This window comes from Rhinichthys klamathensis, unplaced genomic scaffold (genome assembly GCF_029890125.1).
Source record: "Rhinichthys klamathensis goyatoka isolate OS25496 unplaced genomic scaffold, OSU_Roscu_1.1 h1tg000311l_1, whole genome shotgun sequence".
In the NCBI taxonomy this organism is placed as follows: Eukaryota; Metazoa; Chordata; class Actinopteri; order Cypriniformes; family Leuciscidae; genus Rhinichthys; species Rhinichthys klamathensis.
The window spans coordinates 909613-935459 of NW_026606829.1; the positions used below are offsets into that span (position 1 = coordinate 909613).

General features: G+C 38.5%; 2 protein-coding genes across 7 annotated transcripts in view; one reads left to right on the forward strand and one right to left on the reverse strand.

Annotated features, from left to right (window-relative positions):
- The window catches only part of rap1gap2a (RAP1 GTPase activating protein 2a), a 101393-nt gene that overhangs the window by 54696 nt on the left and 20850 nt on the right, over nucleotides 1-25847 (reverse strand). The gene's annotated exons all lie outside the window — the stretch shown is intronic.
- The window catches only part of xaf1 (XIAP associated factor 1), a 32423-nt gene continuing 30315 nt past the window's right edge, over nucleotides 23740-25847 (forward strand). The window contains exon 1 of one of the 2 annotated variants that reach the window (XM_056271152.1): nucleotides 23740-23752. The gene's annotated coding sequence lies outside the window, so the exon portion shown is untranslated. The remainder of the gene's footprint in view (nucleotides 23753-25847) is intronic. The other variant, XM_056271151.1, reaches the window with a different exon arrangement.

Consider the following 25847-nt stretch of genomic DNA (forward strand, 5'->3'; position numbering starts at 1 on the left):
GAGAGAGGGGCAAAACAACTGAGCGAAGAGGAAGTAAAGGTGGGAGGAGGGCACAGCGGAGGTACATGAGGGAAAAAAATTACACCCGGAGAAAAGTGAAAAAAGCTGAAGGAAAATAAAGTGTGATGGAAACAGAATGAGTCAAGGAGGTAAAGGCAGTTGATGTGAACTGCAGGAGACAGGATCACGGGAGAAATGAGTGATGAAGGTGGAGAAAATTAGATTTCAGTGAATGAAACAGGAAACCAGAAAAAACATTTGCTTTGGTGCTTAATGAGCTTATGAAGAAATGCTTTCGCTGCTGCTCTCATCTTACAGCACTTGCCAAGATAAATGGAAGAGGAGCATCATGTAAAATAAAGAATCATTAACCAAAATAAAACATGAAACTAAGGTGGTAGAGAGACCGAAAACAAAACAAAAATTCGAAATAAAAAAAATCTAAAAAAGCATTTGTCTTGTTTTCCATTGAAAAAAATATCAAAAGTTTTTTAAAAGAAATAAATTTACTTGAGGAGCAAAATTGCATTAGATATCAATACTTTTTTTCTTTTGAGAATATATAGCATAATTTAACCCACTGGGAAAATAGTATGAAGCATTAAATTTGTTTTTAGATGTATGCTACAAAAAAAATATTCTTAAATGCTTAAAATAAAATCTTCCAATGTATTATATTATATTATACAGCTAAGATGCAGAATTTATTATTATTAATTTAATACATTCAAGATATTTTTTGTAAATAGGTCTTAATTAAATTCAATATGGATAATATTTTTAAGCTTTGTTTTATGGATTTTTTTCATGTTTTACTGGAAATCAAGACAAAAGCACTGGTAAAGGCGGCTCTTTTTTAAAGAGCTTTTTACCAACTCAAAGAGCGTCATTAACTCATAATTAAATTACACTCTCAAACCTTGTTTTACCAAACCTTTCATTTTAAGATAAAACAATGCAATTACTACAGCATTCAACCCTTTGATTAAAACAAGAGGGAGCAATAACTTTCCTGACAGCCCAAACTTGAAACAACCAGCCTTCAAGGTGATTCACATAATAATGTTGACAAATATAGCCTGCTTATCACTCATTCAAACACAGCAGACCTGTAAAGCCTGTCAGATATACACTTTCTTCTCACGGAGTGCCCATCTGAGCTGAAGAACGGGACAGAACGGATCTAGAGGGAATAAACAGGGCGACTCCAGCTGGGCCGTCTCGCAGTGATGTCAGTAACCATGCCAGTTATCGACGAGATCTATGCAAATGGAGCCGCACACACGGCGCCTCCGAACACAAATCGCATTGTGTGCATGGTTCAGAGCGGCACGACACCTGCGTAAAAGAGTGTGTTTGGATGGGTGTTGGTACGTGCCTATGCGGTCAAATCGGTTTTAATTAATGATTAGACAAAGTATACACTAGGGTCACTGTTAGTGATATAGAGCAACACGGCTACTGACCAGACAGCCACTGAAGAAGCCTTTAGTAAATGACAGCTGAGAAATACTTTTGTGGTTTCTTCCTCAGAGATTTACTTCAACAAACGATCAGACCCGGATGGCCCTGACAAGGGGAGTTTGGTGAAATCTATCTGCCCCTCTGTTTACTCTCTGTAAGTTTAACAGAGCTGTATTTGCTTTTGAACTCTTTGTACGTGGACTGTTACACAGGAAAGAGAAAATAACACGTGTGATCTTCTTAATATCTTAACTGTTTCTCCTAGACAGCAATGGGATCTGATAAGAGAGCAAAGGAGCTTTTGCTTCTCCTGAAAAAAAGACCCCCAACAACATCACAGCGTTTCAGAAGACTAGAATTATTATGGTTAACTCAAATTATTTATAAAGTATTCATTCATTAAAATATAAATATTAGATTAAACTTAAACTAAATGAAAATTAGAAATGTTGACTTGGCAGCTAAAATTGAAGCACTAAAATGACTGGGAAAAAACTAAAACTGAAATAAAAACTTAATTTAACCTAAATTACAAACATAAAAAAATATATGACAAATAAAATCTAATTTAAAATAATACAAATTACAATATAAAAAAATACTCTCAACGATGTCTCAAACTGTGCTCAGATTTGTACCAAATTTACACCAAAGTCTGTGATTAAAAGTCTCAAACATTTATCATCATAATTCTTGCAAGACCAAAAATGTAATCCATGGTAATTCTATAACCATACATTGACTGTAGTATATCAGCAATTGACTCATTTATGAGTTATGTCATTTCTCTATGAGAAACAGTTGAGATACTTTAATGGCACATAATTGAGAACTACGTCAAGTGTCCTGAGTTATGAATGAGCAATATCTAAGAAATGAAATTTTGCTTTGGGGCATATGAGGAGGGAAGCTGGCAAGTTGCAAACGAGAACATCCACAAAAGAGCCACAAAAAAAGGGTCCTTTACTATACTGACCCAATTACAACACACTCTGGGACGACAATAAATGTATGAAGTGTACATAAAGACCTACATAGCCATAAACGCATGCAGGTCAACTAGAGCACGGCGGCCAATAACAACACCAGAACCGAGCCAGATCTGAAATCACAGGTCAAACTAGTGGGTGGGAAAAAAGAAAGTTCACCCACCGCTCCTCTCTCTCTTTCTCCTTCTGCCGTCTGGACTTGTGCAATAGTCCGATCAGAATAACAGCAGCCCGAATGCCGGCTTTTTTTGAGTTCACTCTGGCTTCAGGATCCGACATGCTGTCCGGCCCACACTCCGAAACACACTTTGGACCAGGACCGTCCTGTGCTATTCTAGTATGACCAAGCTCTCTGCCTCTGGCTGAGGGACTGAGAATATACATCTCCGTCTACCTCTCTCCTTCTCATGCTCTCTCTCTTTCTCTCTCTCTCTCTTTCCTTCTCTCACTCGCTCCTACACCAGTTGTCATTGCCTGCCCCAGTCTGGATCTGATAGGCTGAGCAGAACGCAGGCCCCACCCCCTTCTCACCAGTCCCTCCCTCTCAATCCCTCTCTCTGCTGTGTTCCTGGACTGCTTGCCTTTCTGTTGCCAGACCTTTCCGCACTCGTTCAGTCTAGAAAAAAATCTGTTCTCTTCTGCCCTCTTCACGCAACTACGAAACACGGTCAGACTTAATTGCATCTTGCATCTTTCTGAATCTCAATGTGACCTTTTGTTTAGTATTGAAAGAAACTATCACTCTATCACAACATCCTTGACCCCTTTTCTTATGTTCTATGGCATTTCTTTCCATCACAAATAGGCTTTCAGAACATTCAGGTATATGACAATAAGGTGGTCAATATTTGTGACCTTCCTCCTCTGCCAAAACAAGAATTTCCATTATGTCTCAGTATATTTGCATCTGCATGTTTGTGCGTTCCACAGTCCATCTAAAGGTGCGTATTGCGGTATGCTCCCTCCTGCATCTTGTCTGACCTGTTCTTCGTTTTCCTCTGCTGTCTCTGTTTGTCTTTCATCTTCTCTTTCTGTTTGCCTTTTCCCACTGCAGGAAGTTACTCCCTCTTCTGCTTTCTGCCTAGTGTGCTGGGTCGGACTCTTTCCATGCATATCTCGCTCATTGACGGATTAATGCATGGGCCTGCTGAGCAATTGCCCCAAGGAGGTCTATAATACCTGGAGAAGGCTATCCGTTAGCATTTCCATTCATCTCAGTGGCAGTTGCTCAGCTGGTGCAGAAACCCCCAGAGGTACTGGTTAGAAATCTACCCTTTTTTGCTCATGCCACACTAAATAAAAATTAAATATATTATTATAAATATTATAAAATAATATATATATATATATGGGGGAAAATGAATCTTGGAAAAAAAAATATATAAATTGTGATACTGGTTGGTCTTTAACACCCAATATCAACACTGAAAGTGTGCAGTGTGTGTCATGGCACAAATTCACAATCGGGACCCATAGTCTCACTGGTTGCCCAAAGCTTGTAGTCAGATGTACTCTTTGTGTCTAATAATGGCAATAACCCATCCAGGTTTTTTGTTCTGTTTGCAAAAGATTAACTACCCATGTCTGCAAAAACAGATGGTTCTCTGACAACTAAAATGAAAGCTAAAATGGAAACATTGGCCAGCTGGTCCTTAATCAATAAGGATTAAAGTCGACAAAAAATCAAAATTGGTTTTCCTTTTTACTTTCTTAAAAGGCATTCCTTGGTCTTGGTCGCACACTGCTCAAATTAAAATATTTATATTCATATTCTTTCATTATAGAATTGCTACACCTCTAAAACATCTGTATGTATCGACTGACGTCACCAAACTAACTTATTTTCAACTTGGCTCCTTTAACCGTCATGGTCCAATCAGTTCCACAAAAATACAATTAAGATCCGCCCTAACTTTTTCTCATTGAATATCACGTTTCTCTCAGAAATTCAGTTCAAAAGTTCTTCAAACTTTCTTTTCTTTATAGAAATACTTCTATGCAATCGTGCATTAAATTGATCAAAAGGTACAGTAAAGACATTTATAATGTTACTAAAGATTTTAAATAAATGCTGTTCTTCTAAAATTTCTTTTCATCCTCAAAAAATGTATCAGTTTCCACAAGAATGTTAAGCTGCACAACTGTTTTCAACATTGATAATAAGAATAAATGTTTCTTGAGCAGCAAATCAGCATATTAGAACGATTCTGAAGGATCATGTGACTCTGAAGACTGAAGTAATGATGCTGAAAATTCAGCTTTGCCATCCAATTTTTGAACGAATTAACCCTTTAAGTAAACTGGGTTGTTAAAATTAGACGTGAACCTGGTTCCTTAACACATATTGAAAAAACTGAACTTCAAACCTTACCAGACCTGTTTCAGTTCAAATGTGCTGCCTGCTTACAGTAAAAAGTATACTGTAAGTCTATTATGGTAAAATGTTGAAGTATCTGTTACTTTGTTATATGTAGTGCTCTCTCGTAAGTGCAAAATATGAATAAGTTAAGAATGAGACAAAAAACAAGCAGGAAGCTGCAACAACAAGTGCTTCAAAAAGCCCATGTGCCCCTTCCTCTGCCATGGTAACGTTGCTTCAGATTCTCCAAATCTGCCACCAGGATCCTCATCCCCACGGCAACCCTGAGCTTCCTCTGGGGAAGGGGAAGGTTGACAAGCAAACCGAGTCATGTGATCATTGGAAGAGATGTGGTATCTTGTATCTGGGGAGGGATACTTGGAAATGAATATGTGAGGTGTCTTGTAGGGAAGCTGGGAAGGTGAACCCTTTCCTCTCGGCTGAGCTGTTAAGAGAGATGGAGAGCGAGAGATTCAGAATGGACACAAAGTGAGCAGTCTTTCAACAAAGATCCACGAAGCTCCAGCCTGAACCCCTCAGAGAGACACAAACACAAATGCATGAGCAAACACACCCCCCTCTCCCACTCCCTCATCTCCTTACACACAAACATTAGTCCCACTGTCCCTCAGTACATCACACAAACACACACACACATGGTGTAAATACCTTATAGGAAATATTACACAAATTCTTGTCTCCAAACATCTGTAGTAGCTCACAGCAACACACATCCCTCACACATTTCACTGCACTTCACATCCCAGTGGTCTTCTTCATTCAGGTGCAAAAACACACTTTGGCCACTCATGAGGGGATGCATGGCCCGAGAAACACCTCCAGTGACAATAGAATTGTGGCAAGTTACATCACATAAACATAAAGCGTCGGTCATATGAAAACTAGACACACGCAAGGCTAGACACACGTATGCTAACACGAAGGTCAAACACGAAATCAAGACTACAACTCAGAGTTGAAATCATCACTGTTTCTGAAGTAAAAGCTTCTGTTAGTGCTAAGGTGAGAAAACTCAAAGTAAGATCATATTGCTCAGGTTAGTTACATAGCTATATGTAACATTATTTCACCTGTTTGCTTAGCAATGTTAGTTTATTTAATACTGAAACTTTTTTCCAGACAAAACTTGTCTGCTCGGCTGAAGTAAACAAGACCATAAAGGCGGAGAAAAACAATGTTACAAATAGGCTTATATTAGACAATAAAATCCTAGCATAAAGAATGTTAAACAGAATTAACTTATCCTAAATAATATTAGACAAGAATACATAAATAATATTAGCCGATGACATCCTAGCATAATTAGCATTAGCTAGTAATATTGTAGCATGAATAAAAATAGCCAATAATATTCTAGCTTTACTATTAGCCAATAATTTCCTAGCATAAACAATGTTAGCCAATAATATCTTAGCATACGTAATTAGCCAATATCCTAGCAAAAACAACATTATCCAATATTGTAGCATAAATAACATTAGCCTATAACATCTTTGCGTACAAGATATTAGTCAATCGTCGCATAAATAGTATTAGTCAATATCCCAGCATAAAAAATGTTAGCAAATAATATCCTAGCACATAACATTTGCAAACATGGGTTATCCAACCAAATCCCAAAGGATAAAAGTAAGTCTCGTCTACACTATTTCCTACTCAACATTGTTTCATTCAGAATTATTATTATTATATGTGTTATTATGTTATTATTAAAAACAGCTGTGTTATAGAGAAAATGACTAACACTGAACCAGACTACTGGAACACAAGGTTTTAAGGTTGCCATCAATCCAGTTTCTGTCTCAAACTCACACACACTAAATTCATCAAAATGAGAGTACAGTAGATAGGTCTATTAGCCAGTCAAGATAGAAATGCGTTGACGTTGTGTGAAGAATGAGACAAGACCAGACAAGGTGACTGAGAGAGCAGCTGAGTATAAATCCAAGCCAAACACTACAGACAGAAATAACCGAGCACCGCACAGGAGAAACATGTGGCCCTGGAGCCAAGCCCAGCCAAGCCAAGCCAGAGCTCCTTAATGACCACTGTATCAGTGTGTGTTTATACACTTTCACACTAACACAGGCTCTCATACAAAAAGATAGGGTCATTCACAATCTCTGAAACACACACACTGGCAGCCACTTACACACACAATCTTGGACCACAGGATCTTACTACTATAATTAGCTTGATGGGAACAAAAACATCTGTGTGACACTAATGTAGAGTTAGAGCCCACCAATAAAAAATAAATAAATAAATTAAATGCTGAAATTAAATGCTTAATGCAAAGGCGACAGGTAAGAGTGAGCTGGTAATTGGATAGGTACTGAGAACTCTTTTATCATGGTGTCTTGTCTTTAAAGGGGTCATCTGAACCTTATGTTGCTCCAGGGAGACACTTGCACATAGTACATAGTACATAGTAAATTGCTTTGGAAAGGACCAATTAGCCCTGTTAAATACCAAATAAGCAATATTTAAACTGTGGAAGACATAATAAAGTGAAAAAATTGTTGAATTATTTTTATTTTAGCTTGCATAAAGACCATTATCGCAAAATAAACCTGGGCAGGTTGACAGGTCTTGTGAAGGGGTTTATTTTTGTGATAATGGCCTGCTGACTGTACAATATCCAGATTATTTCATGGCTACTTATTAAATAAATACTAAGGGACATGAAATATCGATTTGAACAGAAATAATTTTATTTTACGCAAGATGAAAGCGTCTGTGGCAGTGTTGTTATTGTCATCTAAAACTAAAACTATTAAAAATTATTTTCGTTAATTGAAATAAAGCTTAAATTAAATAAAAAATAATATATTCCCCCAAAAAAAACTTAAACAAAAATTAGAAATGGTGCCTTGGAAAGTAACCAACCCAGTTACTCACTGGAAATATGTGCCTTTGGCGGCATTTCTGCAAAATGACATTCTGTTGATATTATATTTCACGACCAATTGAAGTGAAATGTCCAGTGAATGGTGCTAAAAGCACGTTTAATTTTACCCGAAACATAAACATGAATATGAATCTGGTAACGTTTTATATATAATGGTTGTTGTACAGTTGTAATCGAAATTATTCAACCCCATTGCAAATCAGGTTTATTGGCAAAATTTACAGACTTTCAGCTGTTTGCAATGAACAAATCAAACAAAAGTAATTGTAATAGCTCAACAAATGTTTCGAGTAAGAAAACTAGAGGGGTAGAGGAGCAGCCCCCCCTAAGTAACGGTTAATTTGACCAAGCCATAAGAATAAAGGCTATTTAACTTTTTCAATTGAGCTTGGAGTTCCCTTTTTTGATTTTTTTTAATGTTTCGAGTGGTTTTCCCAAATTTAACTAAGATGCAACTTTTAATGACTTCTGCAGTCTCAAAATTATTCAACCCCTTCATGGCAAGCATCTTTAGTACATAAAGACTTCTTCTGCAACCAAGTCTTGGTGAAATTTGAGGTATGCTTGGGATCATTCCTTTGACTCCTAGACGTTTTCTCCTAGGATTTCCTGGTACTTCAATGAATCCATCTTGCCTTCCACACACTGCAGGTTTCCAAGGCCAGAGGATGCAAATCAGCCCCAGAGCATCACCGAGTCACCACCATGCTTAACTGTAGGCAGAGTTTTCTTTTCAGCTTTCTTCATCTTCATTCTTCATCCTCCAGATATACCGCTGATCCATAGGGCCAAAAAGTTTTGTTTCATCGCTCCACAGAACAGAATCCCAAAACTTCTGTGGCTTATTTATGATTTTAAAGACATTTCTTGTGCTTTTGGGTCAGTAGTGGTGTAGTTGGAGTTCTGGCATGCGTTTAGTACGTGCCTTACTGTTCTAGCTGAAACCTCAGTGCCTGTGTCACCAAGTCTTGCTGCAGGTCTTTTGCAGTCACTCGAGGGTTTTTCTGAACCTGCCTTCTCAGAAATCTGGTTGCAGCCGTTGATAGCTTCCTTTTTCTGCCCCGTCCAGGTAGTGTAACCACTGTTCCTTTAACTTTGAACTTGCAAACTATGCTTCCAACGGTGCCTCTTGGAATATTTAGTGCTGTGTTTTTGTATCCTGTTACTTGTTTGTGAAGGGCGATGATATCTTCTCTTAACTTTTTTGACCATTCTTTTGACTTAGCCATATTTCTAACATGCAGTCAAACATGACACTCAACAAATCTAGCTAGTTCAGATATTTCATGTGTTCTAGCTCAAGCACACCTGCTGTAACTAATTAAGCCCTTGATTAGTTGCATCAGGTGTGCTTGAGACAACACTTGTTTTGCAGATTTGTGCTGCTGTGAGGGATTCTATTCAGGGGGTTGAATACTTTTGAGAAAGCAGAAGTCATTAAAAGTTGTTTCAGTTAAAAAGCATTTTCAGTTAAAATTTGGGAAACCACTTGAAACAATTGTTGTGTTGAGCTATTTCAATTACTTTTGTTTGATTTGTTCATTGCAAACAGCTGAAAGTCTGTACATTTTGCCAATAAACCTGATTTGCAACAGGGATTGAATAATTTCGATTACAACTCTATATATCACAGCAGTTCAAAAATTAAATGTTTGGTTAATGGCATTAAAAGGTTAAACTATCGCATTTGAATAACATACCACCTACACTAAATCCTACTCTAAGCCTAACCGAGTGTTAACAAAAGCAAATGTGAGATAAAACACATTGGCTTCAGCAACCATGCCATTTTAGCTTGCTTCTCCAAATCTTTAAGCTTGTCCATCGTGACTTGTGTTTCACGGGACTCATACCCGAGCGCTCCGCATCACAAGTGCACTACTACCAGGTGATCTACTAAGCAAGTTTACTAAGTTAGAAAAGCCAAACATATGGAGCTGGTTATGTGATGCAAATTTCAAAATGTATTAGTTTACAAATATGGTAAAAACTATTTGAGGTCATAACATAGCTTTGTGCAAGGAACCGTGTGAAAATAAGTCCTTATTAATAAACAATCTGCCTCCATAATCAAAATTTGGGTGAAAAGGTTGTTGGCACTGTACTGCCTCTGTTCATTTCAGCTGGAAACAAACTTATGGAAAGATAGTAACATGTTTCTTATTTGCCAAGGTGAGGCATGTCATTATGCGATGATGACAACCCTCTAGCGGAATGTGTTTCAAAGGCCAGGCACTCAATTTACAACTGTGGGGGTTTTTTTCAAACATGATTTAGGATCAAGCTGTCATCACCTAAATCTTCTTGGATCATCTCCCAATGAATGAATGTATTTTAAGACTGATTTTAATAAAACAGACTACAGAGCACTCATAATCACATACATTAAAGAGATTAATGTTTTCACTGTACATGTTTGTGTTAAAAGATTGTAATGCTATTATTAAAGGGGTCATAAAATGGTACATGCACTTTTTCAAGTTGATTGTACTGAAATGTGTGTTGGCAGTGCCTGTACACAACCATCATATAATGATAAAAATCCATCCAGTGTTTTTGTTTTAATCTCCTTATATGTTTTCCCCTGCCTCAAATCGAGCCGTCTGACGTCACATGGTCGGACACCCCTCCCACGAGTGTTGATTGACAGCAGTGTTTCAACACATCCTCGCCCTGAGCGAGCTGTCATGATCATAGTCCGTCATTGTTGATACGCTGGAGCAGAATGGCGTCTAAGCGATTGTGGTGTTCTGTTCTTGGCTGTAATAACGAACACAGTCATTTTGATGTTCCTAAATCCGAACCACTGAAGACGCAGTGGCTGGGTTTTGTTTTTGAAGTGAATATTCCCCACGATTAATGTCAATGCTTTCATGTTTGCACGAATCATTTCTCACCAGACTGCTTTATAAACCAGGGTCAGTGTAAAGTTGGTTTTGCTAAGAAGCTGCTCCTGAAAAAAGAATCGGTACCAACTATTCGTGTTTCTGCTGCACCTCCAGAAGAAGTGAGTGTAAAATGTTATTAACCTTATATTAATCTTTGCAAATCGCGAAAAAAAGTTGTTCATGACCATTAACTGTAACATCAATCTGTCAACGAACTAACCTATACATCAGTAAACACACAGCGTTCGTATCTCACTACTCTACCCGGCCAGTACATACACAGATAGATCAAAGTGACATTACGTTAACCAACCATTCAGAAACGTCCTGTTCGAGCCTTAATTGTCGAACTTCTTCGGGCCGTCATCTTGTTCCGGGTCCGACTCCGGTTCAAACTGATACGGTTGCACAGATGTGTCCTCAGCATGGTCCTCAGAGACTCCTGCTGCCATTCTCTCTCCAAAATATACCCTCAACTGTTGTCAAGGCAACACTCCACGTGCGTTGTTACAAAACGCCAGCAGAACAGAGGGTGGAGTCAGCGAAGCTCATTATCATTTAAAGGCATATGCACTGAAACGGCGTGCTGAAAACAGAGCTGTTTTTGACCACGTAAAATTAGTGTTTTCTTACAATACTAATGAGAATTTTTTATTAAAGTATATTACAAACTTTTCATTTAGACCCTAAAGAATCAAATCAACTTGTATGAAAATGGCATTATATGACCCCATTAACAGTCAAGGTTATTTCAAAGTGTATGTGCTCTTGGCATTACATATAACAATGTGCAGACAAGTCTGAATGAAATGAGACAGTAATGTACATGTACTCAAATTCACTGTAATGAGATTTGAAAGACAAAAAAACAAATAAAGTGAATATGAATATTAATTTTTAAGTTAACTTGAGTATATAAACTGGTCTATTATGTCTATAATGCATCATATGTTAGGTTGGGTTGCCCTAGAGAACTGTTATGGCACTGCACTTGTGTTTCAGTTATTACTTTGAAGGTTAATAAAGGTAATTTTCCTCTGTTCTAAGAACAGCGGGTCCAAAGGTAATATCCGAATGAAGGTCTTCTTCATTCTCTACGGCTTTGCCTCAATATGCTTTCTGTGATTGTACTTGTTACACCAGTTGACTGTTTGCACAGTCACTTTGGTCCAAAAGCATCTGCAAATTGAGAAAATGCTAATTTTATGGAAATTAAAGCTTGGTTTGAGGGTGACCTTTGCAAATGTCATTGATATGTGACACGATAACTTCTACGGAGAAATTTCGAGACAGAATTAATGTCATTAATGTCTTTATTTACTAATATCTAGGTAATTGGTCGCCTATTTTAAGTCTCAATCTACAGTATCAGATGTCAAAAACATCTCAAAACATTGCTGCAAGCCAACGTTGGTAAGCAGAATAGTAACTGTGATAACAAAGAGCTCTTTTACTGTTTCTTGATCTCTTACAAACACATTTATAACAACTTCCTTGCACTTTACTGAATAACTGAAGTCCCACTGGGCCGAGTGAAGGATTGGTCACCTGAGGTACACTGAGTAACATCATGAAACCGATCCCTCCTGGCTCATGCCACAACGACACAAAGATTAAAACCTGAGGAATAAAAACTCTCATCTGACGTCTATTAGCTTCCAGGCAAACCCCTGAGGAGCTGTGTTTTTCCCACACCGCTATGCTCTGAACTCAGGGGCGCAAGAATCTCATCGTCACACCTAATCATTTTATGGCAGTTTCTAACTTCATCTCTGAAAAAGAAATCGTCACTATAATTATTAAGACCTCTCTGCTCCGACACAGGGCATCCGGGACACTGGCCGACAGATCATCTATCATTTGCAAATGTCTGCACCCTGTAAATAGGCAATTTGACAGGTTGCCTGGAGGTTAACGTGACAAATCTTTCACTTATAGAAGTACTGAATCCCTGAGAAGAGATAGATATGTGACAGGGAACTTGGTTAATGAGTATTATCCCATAAATGAGCATCCAATTGAGGATTATGACAGGTATATGATGATGAAGGTGGAATCAAGTTATTAGAAACCTTTTTCGGTGCTCTTTTTTTCCAAGCTCGTTTTTTTTTACCTCTGGATGACCTGTCATCATCAAACACTTTAGTAGCACTAATATTTTAATAATATAAGCAATATTTAGCAGATTTCAAAGGGAAAATCCATCTTTCATGTTTTCAATTTCATTTTCAATTTCAATACGTTCAAAAGTTTGAGTCAGCAAGGATGTACTAAATTTAATCAATTGTGACAGTAAGGACTTTTACACAGTTACAAAAGATTTATATTCCAAATAAATGCTGTCCTTTTGAAGTTTCTATTAATCAAAGCAATCTGAAAAAAATTATCACAGCTTCCGCAAAACAATTTGGGCAGTACAATTGTGTTCTTTGATAATAATAATAAATAAAAAAAAGTTTCTTGACCACCAAATTCAGTATAATTTCTGAAGGATCGTGTGACACCATCAGAGGAATAAATCAAATTTTAAAAGGAAATAATATTTCACATTATTGCTGTTTTTTTTTACGGTATTTTTTATCAAATAAATGCAGCTTTTGTGAGCACAAGACTTCAAAAACATTAACAAAAATCGTACCGGCCCCAAACTTTAGAACGGTATACTATGTCTAAATTGAAAACTATTCATTTTATATTTGTGTATTCCACTTTTTTTTATACAAACTATAATATAAACATAATTACCATTAATATATATATATATATATAAAAAAAAACATAATTATCGGTACATCCATAGACAGTAAAAGAAATGGACACAGCGACCCAATAGACTTAAACGGAGAAAAGTGAAGTAAATTAGAAGCACTCACTTCCTGATCGCCAAGCGCAATGCGCAGGCTCACACTGAGCTTGATGAAGTAGATGTGACGTGAGCAACCTGTCTCACAGTTGTACGTCTTCTAGTAGCTGTGCCAAGAGGAATCTGAATCATTCCCTTCTGAATCTTGCAGAGCCGGAGATCGTGAGTATTAGCTGTCCATGAGCTAGCAGCAGGAGCAACTTTACAACTCTCTATGGGCTTTCTCAAAATTGACGTTATGCCTCCACGTCCCCCCGATTGTGCGTGAGCTTCTACTTCTGTCTATACGGTAATTTCTCTACTGTGCGACAGAGAGTCGCGTGTTATGACGCAATCGTTAGCCTATTTTTACAAAAACTGCTTCTACGGGGCCATAACTTAAGATACAAGGTAATGGAGCCTTTTATACATTGTTGTGTTTCTTTAGAAATAAACAATGGACAAATGGAGTCTTTAAACGCCTCAAATGTAAAGTTATTCGCTGTCAATACTAGAATGCTAACAGCAGGTGAAGGCTTGCTAGTCAATGGCAGCCCCCGGGGAGACTTCAGTTTCCGGCTGGTGGATTACCCCCTTGGGTACATCCCTATAGTTAACATCATCCGTTATTAGTGACATCTACGGTGGCCGAGAGAGCTCAACTCGCTGCAACTGAAGAAAATGCATGCAAATAGAAAAAACACCCACAAATTAAGAAATCATCTTCATCAATTGTACAACACATGTGTGCTCCAAATACTCACAACACAACCAAATACAGAAACGCGCTGCAAACGTTCACAACACAACCAGATACAGAAACGCGCTGCAAATAGCACAGAACACAACGGAAATGTTGTCAGGGGACCCCAATAAGTGACGAACCCGGCTGGGAAATGTTTAGAGCTCAAAGTCTACTTTTTTATTTAATTTTTTTGCAAAACATACAGAGATGACATGTTTATGACTTATAACTTTGTATACAGTATACAAAATGTATTAACATGTTCAATGTCATCAGAATACAAATGAGAAAAGAAGCATTAACAATGAGCTGAAAACAAACAAAAAAAAAGATAGAGAAAAGGAACATGAGGGTAAGATATTAATCTATACATCAGTTACATTGTACACATTTTGTCATGTTATGTTTAAATGAGTTTCATAATAAATGTTAGGTAATGCAGGGTACAAAGATGGGAAGGCAAGTTTTAAAGTTACACTCACACACAGATATATAACGCATAAGAACAGCTATATATATAACGCGTAAGAACAGCTATTCCGCTGATGGACACCGAGCTGCGTTGTCATGGGAACATCCCAGGTGAAAATAATGAGGAAATTTCGTTGTCTTTCGTTGCTCCCTTCATCAAGTGCTTTCCAAACGGCTACATAATCATGGCACACGCGTCTCTGCTCACTCCAACGTTCCCACTTCAAGGGCTCTGCCGTCTGCCCTTCGAAGGGAGTAGGGCATAGGGAGGGATGCTCACGAGCAATAAGCATGTCCCAACCGGGTTCGTCACTTATTGGGATCCCCTGAAAACATTTCCGTTGTGTTCTGTGCTATTTGCAGCGCGTTTCTGTATTTGGTTGTGTTGTGAACGTTTGCAGTGCGTTTCTGTATTTGGTTGTGTTGTGAGTATTTGGAGCACACGTGTTGTGAAATTGATGTTTTCTTAATTGCGGGTGTTTTTCTATTTGCATGTGTTTTCTTCAGTTGCAGCGCGTTGAGCTCTTTCGGCCACCGTAGACATCAGTGGAAAGAGAGAGACATTTCAGAGGACGTGTTACCACTTATAGAAAGACTAAACCCGTTTGGTTTAACGATGTTATTTGTTGAACGATTTTCAATACTTTTTCTCAAAGGCAAATAGCACAGTCTGGCATTGAAATCAATGTGCTGTGTGAATTCATTAATAAAAATTTGGAGCAGATATAAAAGATGGTCTCTGAAATGCGCTACGACTGACGTTTTCTCATCTTTATGCAGCTACTAATTGCTTAGCTGCCCTTCCGTGCTGGAAAAGCAGGTTATCATCTCCAATTAATTTGGCTCAAGAGACACGGAGTGCACCATTGTTCCACGGCAGCTCTATCAAAATAAGATTCTTTGAGTGAATGCACAGCTTTGCCTGCGTATTAAAAAGACTTCTGCATCTAATCTCAGTCCGATATTTCTCCCTTCTCTTTTCTTGTCTGTTTTTCTCTTGGCCAGACAGACAGAACGTTCCTCTTTTTTTTTTTTTGCTCTGCCGTGATGCGTCCAGTCAACCAGACCCAGACTGATCTCCCCCTCTCCTCCTCCTCCTTCCAAACCCTTTCTTCCTCTTCTGCTGCAAATGTCATTTATTTAATTTGAGTCATAAATCAATTTGGTCCCATCCTTCTGTTTGTGGAAAGGGTTGACAAAGCTAGGTCTAACAATTGTTTAGCCCCTGCTTCGATTCCCCTCAGAGAAGGGCGGATACTTGCTGAAAGAGAGGAAGAACAACAGGATAGACCGATAGGAGATGAGTAAATACCGGGCGATCGATGTGATATACAGCGCAATATACCAATTCCACAGCCGTGAGGTTCCTATGTTGAAGAGTAACAGGTAAAATGGCAATAATAGCTACAAACGAGAAATTCACAAGCAAGCCAACTGATTTTCTATCTCTCTGATCTGTGACGCAGACAGAAAGCAGTCACCGGCCTTAGTTTTAATAGATTTTTCTCAAGTCATTTAGGATTGCAGATAGGAGGCACACTGAATCCAGCTGCAGGTCTTCTTTCATGCATATCTTATGTAAAAAGACAGAGTGAGAGAGATCGAAAAAGCAGGAACAAAGAGAAAAGGAAGAAGAGGACAACAGAGGTCAAAGTCAATTTAGCGAATATGATAGAAATTTTGGGCATATCCTGTGTGGCTTGTGTCTCATTGAAAGGAGGCACGTTTTAGCTTTATGCAACCTGGTCTTGCCTTCCCATCCTTCTGCTGTTAATGGCACCTTGCTTGTGCTTCTGATCCCGATGTTTGGTATCAGCTCCGATAGTGCAAATTTTACTGGATCGTAGGACTGTGCTATTAATAGTAATTGATTTTTCGATTTTGATTTTGGCTTCCAACGATTATGAAAACAAGATAATCGACGTGAAACAATTATTTTGTGGCTGCCGCATACTGTCCCGTGCACCTTCCTTTCCTTTACAGCGGTACGCTTTCGTTTCTCCCTAAAAGCCCAAACTTGACAAATGGACTGCAATTCTCCATTTACCAAAAGCCCAAAATTGACAAATGACAAATCAGCCAAATAAGTGAGTGTTGTCAAATGCAGTCTACGGTTTCTAAACTGCGGGACGTGCTTGATATTAAACGGTGTTATTAAAAGCGTATTAACCCACAAAAGAGATCCTGTGCGAGCGCTCCGAGACAGGGTGGAACGTGCATAACCAAAGTATATTGTGGACTTCAGATACACGCAAACAGTCAAATAGCCTACACACAAATATGTCAAAAAGTGTTTTGGTAAGTATCCTTGTAAACACAGTCAGTTATGTCTCAAGTGAATGTAAACACTGAGAAAGAACGCATGTGTAATAGTATATTGGATCCGTGCATTAGCTCTTAAAGTGACAGCAGCCTAATAAATCTGATGCAGTCATTATTGTTGATCAAACAACAAAAGACAAAGATAAAATCACTCACTGCTCTTGAATGAATAAACTGTAGTTTTAATGAGCATTAGTCTATATTTAAAGGTGCAATAGGTGATCTGGAAAATGTTAACGTTAGCCTGCTAGCATTGAAAGCATATGATCCCTTCTCCCTGCAAATCGCCATCCAAAGCCACGCCTCTTCCGAAACACATGAACACAACACGTACAGACCAGAAGCGAGACGAACAGGGACAGCGTTATTGGATTATATCATGTGTCATTCACTAGTGAGAAAATTTCACAGTACAGTGAGTAACAGTTCAACAAAAACGAACAAACAACTGTTTGCCTGCCATTCTCGCTCTGTCTCGCTTAGACCACTTAACATAGTTATTGCAATCAGGATATGAGACTTTCAACCAGGATAACAAAAAAAATGTCTGTGGAGAATCACCTATCGCACCTTTAATTTATATAGGAGTGTTATTTTACATTTGATTACTTTATTCAGTTTCAATTGTAGGGTATTACTTATCTGAATACCACTGTTAGTTAGTACAGCTTCCTGAAAAACCTAAAGCACTATTTATTTAATTTGTATTTTTCTTCTGTTGTAGCCTATTTTTTGTCGGTTTTGTTTGTAATTTAGTTTCTTTGTTCTTATTGTATTGCTGACTGTTTACTTGTCTTCTGTTACTATTTTGAGGACTTTTACTTACATTAATTAACCTATTCGTTTTTGCTGAAGTATTGATAATTGTAAAATTTCACTGACATTTAAAATTACTCATATCATGAAAGATGACTTATGAAATATTACTCAAATCAATATTGAGCAAAATAATCGTGATTATGATTTTTGCCATAATCGAGCAGCCCTACAGATCGGGTATCGGTCAGCGGTCAGAGGGGACCAACCCAAGAGTGATACTGTGCGCTCACGGTTGTTACTGTTAAAGGTACACTGTTCAGTTTTTTATTAGCTAACATCAATGTCTTTATTCATAAATATGTCCTCATTGGTGTAAAATTACCTCTGCCAATGATCTGACTTATCCTCGTAAGCGAAGAATTTCTTATCTGTAATTACATGTGACGGGTAAGTCCATGGAGGCTTCCATGTCGTTCCGCCATCTTGAAAAACTATAATAGCAGAGAGGGACAAAAAGCACTAGCCTACCTAAACGCGTTTCCACAACGCGTTTTCATTCAAAACCAGCGTCACGTGACTGAAACCAGCAGAAATGGACAAGGAGATCAGTGAGAGGCGCTTGTCACTGATTATGATTTTTGCTTGTCACTGCCCCGGCAAATTTGAAAGGCTGCACTGCACGTTACTTCATAATGCAGGATCATTTATGCCGAGCCACAGGAGAAGGAATCCTCGTCGCCAAAAAAAGCAAAACATTTTATTTAAAAGGAAACGTGACCGGCGAATTAAAAAAACGAGGGTAAATATCGGGATAGCTTTTCCCAGGTGGAAAGAGCTAATGAAGGAGAAAGACTTTGAAAGGGACGCTGAAGTTGCCTGCTTTCTCAAAATGCAAAATACAATTTCACCGCTAGAAGGGAGAAATTCCTACACAGTGTAGCCTAGCCTACTTTTAAGATCCACAAAAGGCAAAAATGCATTACAAAGCGCCATAAATATTTTGTGCACTATATTCCTAGTCTTCCGAACCCATTCAATAGCTTAATGTGAACTAAGGACAGATGAATATTAAAGTTCATGGAAAATCTTCCTTCGCTGTGGCTGTCAGTCACTCTCCGTATTCAAACAGCGTGTTGCGTTCAGTTACGACAGTCAGCACGGTAAAAATCTCTCCGAGATGATTCAATATTCCCATTATTATACTTGATCTTTAAGTAAAGGTCTGTGGATTTGCATAAAATTACTTTATCTGGCTAGAGTTTATTGCTGTTTTTAAATGATGTGGTACTTGCTACCAGTCTGTTTGATCACAACGCTGGAGTAGAGAGGATTATGAATTGGCATTGTGCGCACTGTGACTGGAATTTAATACTATGAAGAAACAAATGCTCAATAAACTGCTGCATGGATATAATATATAATATACTAGGATATCTCTTCTCTTTGTGCGCTGAACTTTTGAATATGGAGAACAAAGCGTTGTGAATCCATGTTGCTTTAAACACATTATTCTGCACCCAAGAGGCGCATAATCATAAGTGGTTTGTGCAGCTCTGTATTGGAGTCTTTAATATTATTAGCCTATGGTTTTGTGCACTGAAAGATTATTGAAAGCCTATATCTTGTTCTGTTGCATCTATAATATCTTGTTTCTGCATTAGCTGCACAATACAATTGAAATAACCTTATTTTAATTTTATATTAGGCTATTTATTTTCTTAAATATAATATTTAATATTTGTATATTTATATATACATCTTTTGAATTGTTTAGATGTATATAAATATAAATCTAATAAATTGTTTTTCACGAATGTATTTTATAAGGATACAAGTAGTAATTTGTCATTTATTTTTTAGTTACATTTTACCATATTTAGCTAGTTTTATTTTCCCCCTCTAAATTATGTTTCACTAAATGCTTAGATTTCATAAAATGTTTTTCTAGAAGTACTATTGCTGCTGAATTATTCACTCACCTACTTGATAATATATATATTTGTGTTGTAGATAGATTTTTTATTTGTTTGTTGTTTTTCTCTATAATAAAGTAGTGTGTATTTAGAGGAATGTGTTTAACACATAAACGATTGATCATCAGTTCCACACACACAGAGGTAGATATATTCTACAATGATCAAGGAAATACAGCACTGGTATCGAATCGGTATCGGAAGATCAGAATCAGAACGGTTATGAAAAAATAGTATCGGTGTATAAGCTCCAATAGAAATGCATAAATGTGTTTCAACTTTCAAGTAGATGCACAATATAACGGTTATCATATCCCGACGGTTATCTGTCAATATTACATATTTTTCTCATTTGTCAGCAGGGACGGACTTTATCGACGAGCGAGGTAAGCGGCCGCTTAGGGCCCCAGGGAATCAGGGGGCCTTGACAAATAACCAGAAGTCTATATAAATAATATATATCGTATTAATTTTCTGTCACATTTTGTATATTCAGGATATCACCATCCAAGTTTTAACATTATTATTATATCTGCAAGAATGATCACAGGCCATTAATTCCTAGAGAAATCAATAGATTTCCTGCATTCTCCAAAGCAGAATGATCTCTAGGGGCTCCTAGATGCAGATCAGACTTGGTGAAGGGCATCAAACCTGCTGTGGAAGGGACACCGCAGTTCTCATTTGATGAAAAAAAAAAACATCTTTTCATGAGAAGAAAGCTGGTGGTCTTAAGTAAAAGTTGTTATAGTATTTACATTATATATACTGTTACTATACATTATATATATATATATATATATATATATATATATATATATTATATGTTTATCATTATATAAAGTTGGATATATAACCTAAACCTCTGGGTAGGAGAGGATCCCTCTTGTCCTTTGTGTTCATCACCTGCCACATTAAGGCACATTTTGACAGGATGTAAGGTGGCTCTTAGCCAAGGTCGGTTTACTTGGCGCCATGACCAAGTACTGCGATGTTCGGCTTTAGCATTAGAAGGCAAGCGTAACATGACCAATAAGTTGCCACCTGTTCTAGCAAAACATTACACGCAGAAGACAATATTCCTCCGCCCAGGCGAGCAACCACCAAGAAAAGGTGCTAACACCAATTCTCGCCCAGGACAACTGGAAGCTGCTAGGGACTGGAAAATGCTGGCTGATCTTGACCAACGGCTTATTTTTCCACCTGAGATTGCCACCACTAACCTACGACCAGATATTGTTTTGTGGTCTGGATCAGCATGCATTGTTCAACTGATAGAGTTAACAGTGCCATGGGAGGATGCGGTAGATGAGGCATATGAGAGGAAGAAACTGCGGTATGCTCATCTGGCCACTGAAGCAGAACAGCGAGGATGGAGAGTCCAGGTTTATCCAGTGGAAGTGGGTTGTCGAGGTTTTGTGGCACACTCTACAACCCGGTTCCTCAGAGACATCGGATTCAGCGGCCAAGAGTTGCGTCGCACAGTAAAGAACTTATCTGAAGCAGCAGAAAGGAGCAGCAACTGGCTGTGGTTGAGATGGAAAGATTCTAGCTGGCTGTGTACAGGCCGCCATGCTACGGTTTCGTAGAATTCTAGATTCTTGAGTCTGTTGGTTTGTTTGTATACGTTCCTGTGGATATTGCGTGAATGACGGGTGGTTGGACAGATATTGTGTTTTGCGGTAGGTGGTATGCCATACGGAACCGTTGTCCACTGAAATTGCATATTAACGCACCAGTGGGGCTCGACAGCCTTAGTCAAACGGGTTGGCGTGTATGGTTGGGTTGCGGAGAGATTGTGAGATTGTGGTTAGGTCTCAGCAGCAGGAGAGAGGTCAGTAAGCTGGGCTGAGTTGAGTGGGGGACGGAGGGGGGTGACTCTGGGACGCCAGAGTCACTGTCGAGCCCTCTTGAGGTGTCGTGGGCTAGTCGACGAAACACTGAGGACGGAAGGTGCCCACTTGAAGACCCTAGAGATGTCCCCTACTCGGTTCAATCCAGACGGTTGTCGTGCTGGTCCTGTAGTTGCAGTCGTCGCGTGTGCTGACGCGCCAAGTACACTGCTGCCGTTAACGCCGGACAGAAGGGGAGTCACACCACCTTATGGAAAGAAGCGTAAATGGATGGAGAAGCATAGGTTACTGTAAAGCTACGTCTTAGTTTTGCTTATCTTGGCGAAAGCCGAGTACAAATCAGCATGAAGTTTTAACATCTACTCTCGTGTAATGGAAATCAATTTTTTTTATGTCAAACTTTATCTGCATACATATAGTATACTCATGTATGGTAAATTGTAATTTATAGCAAATCTCTTTATTGCTTATGTTTACAAAATAAAAATGTATGTCCAGCTCTAATCTGCTAAATGTGACTACAAGATATGAAGATATTAAGATTTTATAAACATTAACATCACGATTTGAAGCTGCTTTGATACAAAACGCGATATACAAAATAATTTGACTTGACTTTGTATATAAAACATTTATACAGATATTTATCTATTGCAGATATTTCTATCATATTCTGTACAAATCGATATTTGAGATGTAATAATGTATACATATAATTTAAGTAACTATACACTCACCTAAAGGATTATTAGGAACACCTGTTCAATTTCTCATTAATGCAATTATCTAATCAACCAATCACATGGCAGTTGCTTCAATGGATTTAGGGGTGTGGTCCTGGTCAAGACAATCTCCTGAACTCCAAACTGAATGTCAGAATGGGAAATAAAGGTGATTTAAGCAATTTTGAGCGTGGCATGGTTGTTGGTGCCAGACGGGCCGGTCTGAGTATTTCACAATCTGCTCAGTTACTGGGATTTTCACGCACAACCATTTCTAGGGTTTACAAAGAATGGTGTGAAAAGGGAAAAACATCCAGTATGCGGCAGTCCTGTGGGCGAAAATGCCTTGTTGATGCTAGAGGCCAGAGGAGAATGGGCCGACTGATTCAAGCTGATAGAAGAGCAACTTTGACTGAAATAACCACTCGTTACAACCGGGGTATGCAGCAAAGCATTTGTGAAGCCACAACACGCACAACCTTGAGGCGGATGGGCTACAACAGCAGAAGACCCCACCGGGTACCACTCATCTCCACTACAAATAGGAAAAAGAGGCTACAATTCGCAAGCGCTCACCAAAATTGGACAGTTGAAGACTGGAAAAATGTTGCCTGGTCTGATGAGTCTCGATTTCTGTTGAGACATTCAGATGGTAGAGTCAGTATTTGGCATAAACAGAATGAGAACATGGATCCATCATGCCTTGTTACCACTGTGCAGGCTGGTGGTGGTGGTGTAATGGTGTGGGGGATGTTTTCTTGGCACACTTTAGGCCCCTTAGTGCCAATTGGGTGTCGTTTGAATGCCACGGCCTACCTGAGCATTGTTTCTGACCATGTCCATCCCTTTATGGCCACCATGTACCCATCCTCTGATGGCTTCTTCCAGCAGGATAATGCACCATGTCACAAAGCTTGAATCTTTGCAAATTGGTTTCTTGAACATGACAATGAGTTCACTGTACTAAAATGGCCCCCACAGTCACCAGATCTCAACCCAATAGAGCATCTTTGGGATGTGGTGGAACGGAAGCTTCGTGCCCTGGATGTGCATCCCACAAATCTCCATCAACTGCAAGATGCTATCCTATCAATATGGGCCAACATTTCTAAACAATGCTTTCAGCACCTTGTTGAATCAATGCCACGTAGAATTAAGGCAGTTCTGAAGGCGAAAGGGGGTCAAACACAGTATTAGTATGGTGTTCCTAATAATCCTTTAGGTGAGTGTATATACAGTATATTAGCTCATACCAATGAATAAAAATCTCCAAAATTGACCAACAACCAATTTGGTAGTGATTTATCATGCATCTTTAATATGCATCACAAATATTCATTACATTATATATTATCTTTGCATGGGAACAACTAAAGATGTGAGCTCCATTGAGATAAATTGAAATGCTAACAGATAGCCATCTCTCTCTCTAGGTATCATGGACCTCCTTGGTTGGTCACATGACCGGCATACACCTTGTGGGGCTTTAAGTGTGAATCCAGAGCAAAGACAAATGAAGCGAAAACAACCTTACTACACCATCCTCCACCTTCCCTTCTCCGTGTCTTTATCCTTCTTTCTCACCCTGATCCCTTTCGGAAACTCTGTCCAGCACACGCTCATCAAAATTCATTTTTCCAAGCTGCCTGACACCACTTCAATCACTAAAAGGAGTCCTTGACACTCTTATCTTTCATGTCACTGAGGTAGTTTTTAATTTTCTACACACTGTACATGCACTAAGTCTCCAGGCTTTGGGACGTCAGTGGATTTTCGACGGATACGTGGAAAGGAAAGACTTGGGGCTATGAGATGAATTCAAAACAAAAGCTGACTGACAGTTCACCTCGTGAGTGTCACATCCCAGAAGGGTTATGTTGGATTTATTCATCCAATATCGCAGTAACCCCCCACATCTCAAGGACGTTCGGCCCTTAAGTGAAATCAATCAAGGCAAAAAAAAAAAAAAAAAACATAAAAGGACTAAATCTAAACGCTCCTTTAAGATCTCCGCTCAGGCCAGCCGGAGGTCTCTGTTAGCCCTCCTATTCAGACAGGAGAGAACCATGAGCTATCCTCCCAGTGGGCTCTAGGCTTCTTTATGGCCCTTAAAAGCCCCATTAAAATCAAGCTGCCAGATGGTGCCCTTATCAGAGCCGTCAGAACGTTGCAATGGGGGCAGAGTAGTAAATATTTGTCAGGAGAGGAGGGCAGCTGCTTTTGAAGACAGATTTGTGGAGGAGTCATCGTTGTACACAAGTCCGCAACGCCGCACGCCTTCTCGGACAGATTTTGGCCCTCGGCGTGTGTTTGTGTGAACGAGAGAAAGCGAGAAATGGAAAGGTATAGGAGGTGAAGAGAAATAATAATTCTACAGTTGGTGATAATCATTAAGCATCTGTAGCTGTGGGTCTAATAACAATAACACAAGCTGTCTCGGCCGAAGCGATGCCAAATGCCGCTGTCAACCAAAACAGCTGAGCAGGGAATAGCCAAAATATTCCACACAGTCAAATTTCAGCGCTGTCAATCAGCACCAGATGTCCTCAAAGCTAATGATGAACACTGTAGCTTTCATTATGTTTGTCTTTCTCATGGCAACAAGGCCTCTCGTAGCCTGGAATGTTCTACTGTCTGTCTCTGATGTATTGCTACTCCATTGTCATGACCGTAGCCCACGAGAGACTGTTTCACATTGTCAACATGCTGAGCCCTATTCTTCACCGCCTACAAATGATGCGACCCTCTTTCATTAAGTCACTCATTCAAAAATAAAGACATTGAGATGATACTATTACGTTATATTATGTAAATAACCACATTTTGAATGCGTCAGCTGCGGTCTAACTTCAGTTTCTAATGAAAGCCTTCACACCAAACACCTGTTAAATGAGTTTAGTTTCATAGTTTAATTTGAAATTTAACATAAAATCTATTACTGCATCTATTAAAATGGGTTGCAAACAACAAGTCAAACCACAGTAATTCACTTTGTAAATTGAAATGCCATTATTTTTGAACCGAAACGAGTTGCAAACAGCAATTCAAACAGCATGTGATTTACTTTGTAAGTTTATAAGACAATAAAAGTAATGATATTATTGTATTTAAATTTAAATATTATTAGGCCTACTAATTATCGTATAATTATTATTATATTTAATATTATATTATTAATTAAAATATTGCATAATAGTAATAATAAATAAAAGCATATTAAAAATGACAATATAATTATTGCACCGGAAATATTTTTCAATATTAATAGTAGTAGTAGTATAATCATTATTATATTTTAATATTATATTATTAATGAATATATTATATAATAATAAATCATATTAAATGTTGCATTATTATTATTATATGCTTGCATTAACAGGTAGTGCAGAGTGCTAGCAATGTTAAATTCATGGCATGGGTTCAATTCCCAGGGAACACACATAATGATAAAATACAGACCTTGAAAACTGAATGTAGCTTTTGAAGGGTAGTGTATGAATAAATATAAACAATGTCCTCTTGAAA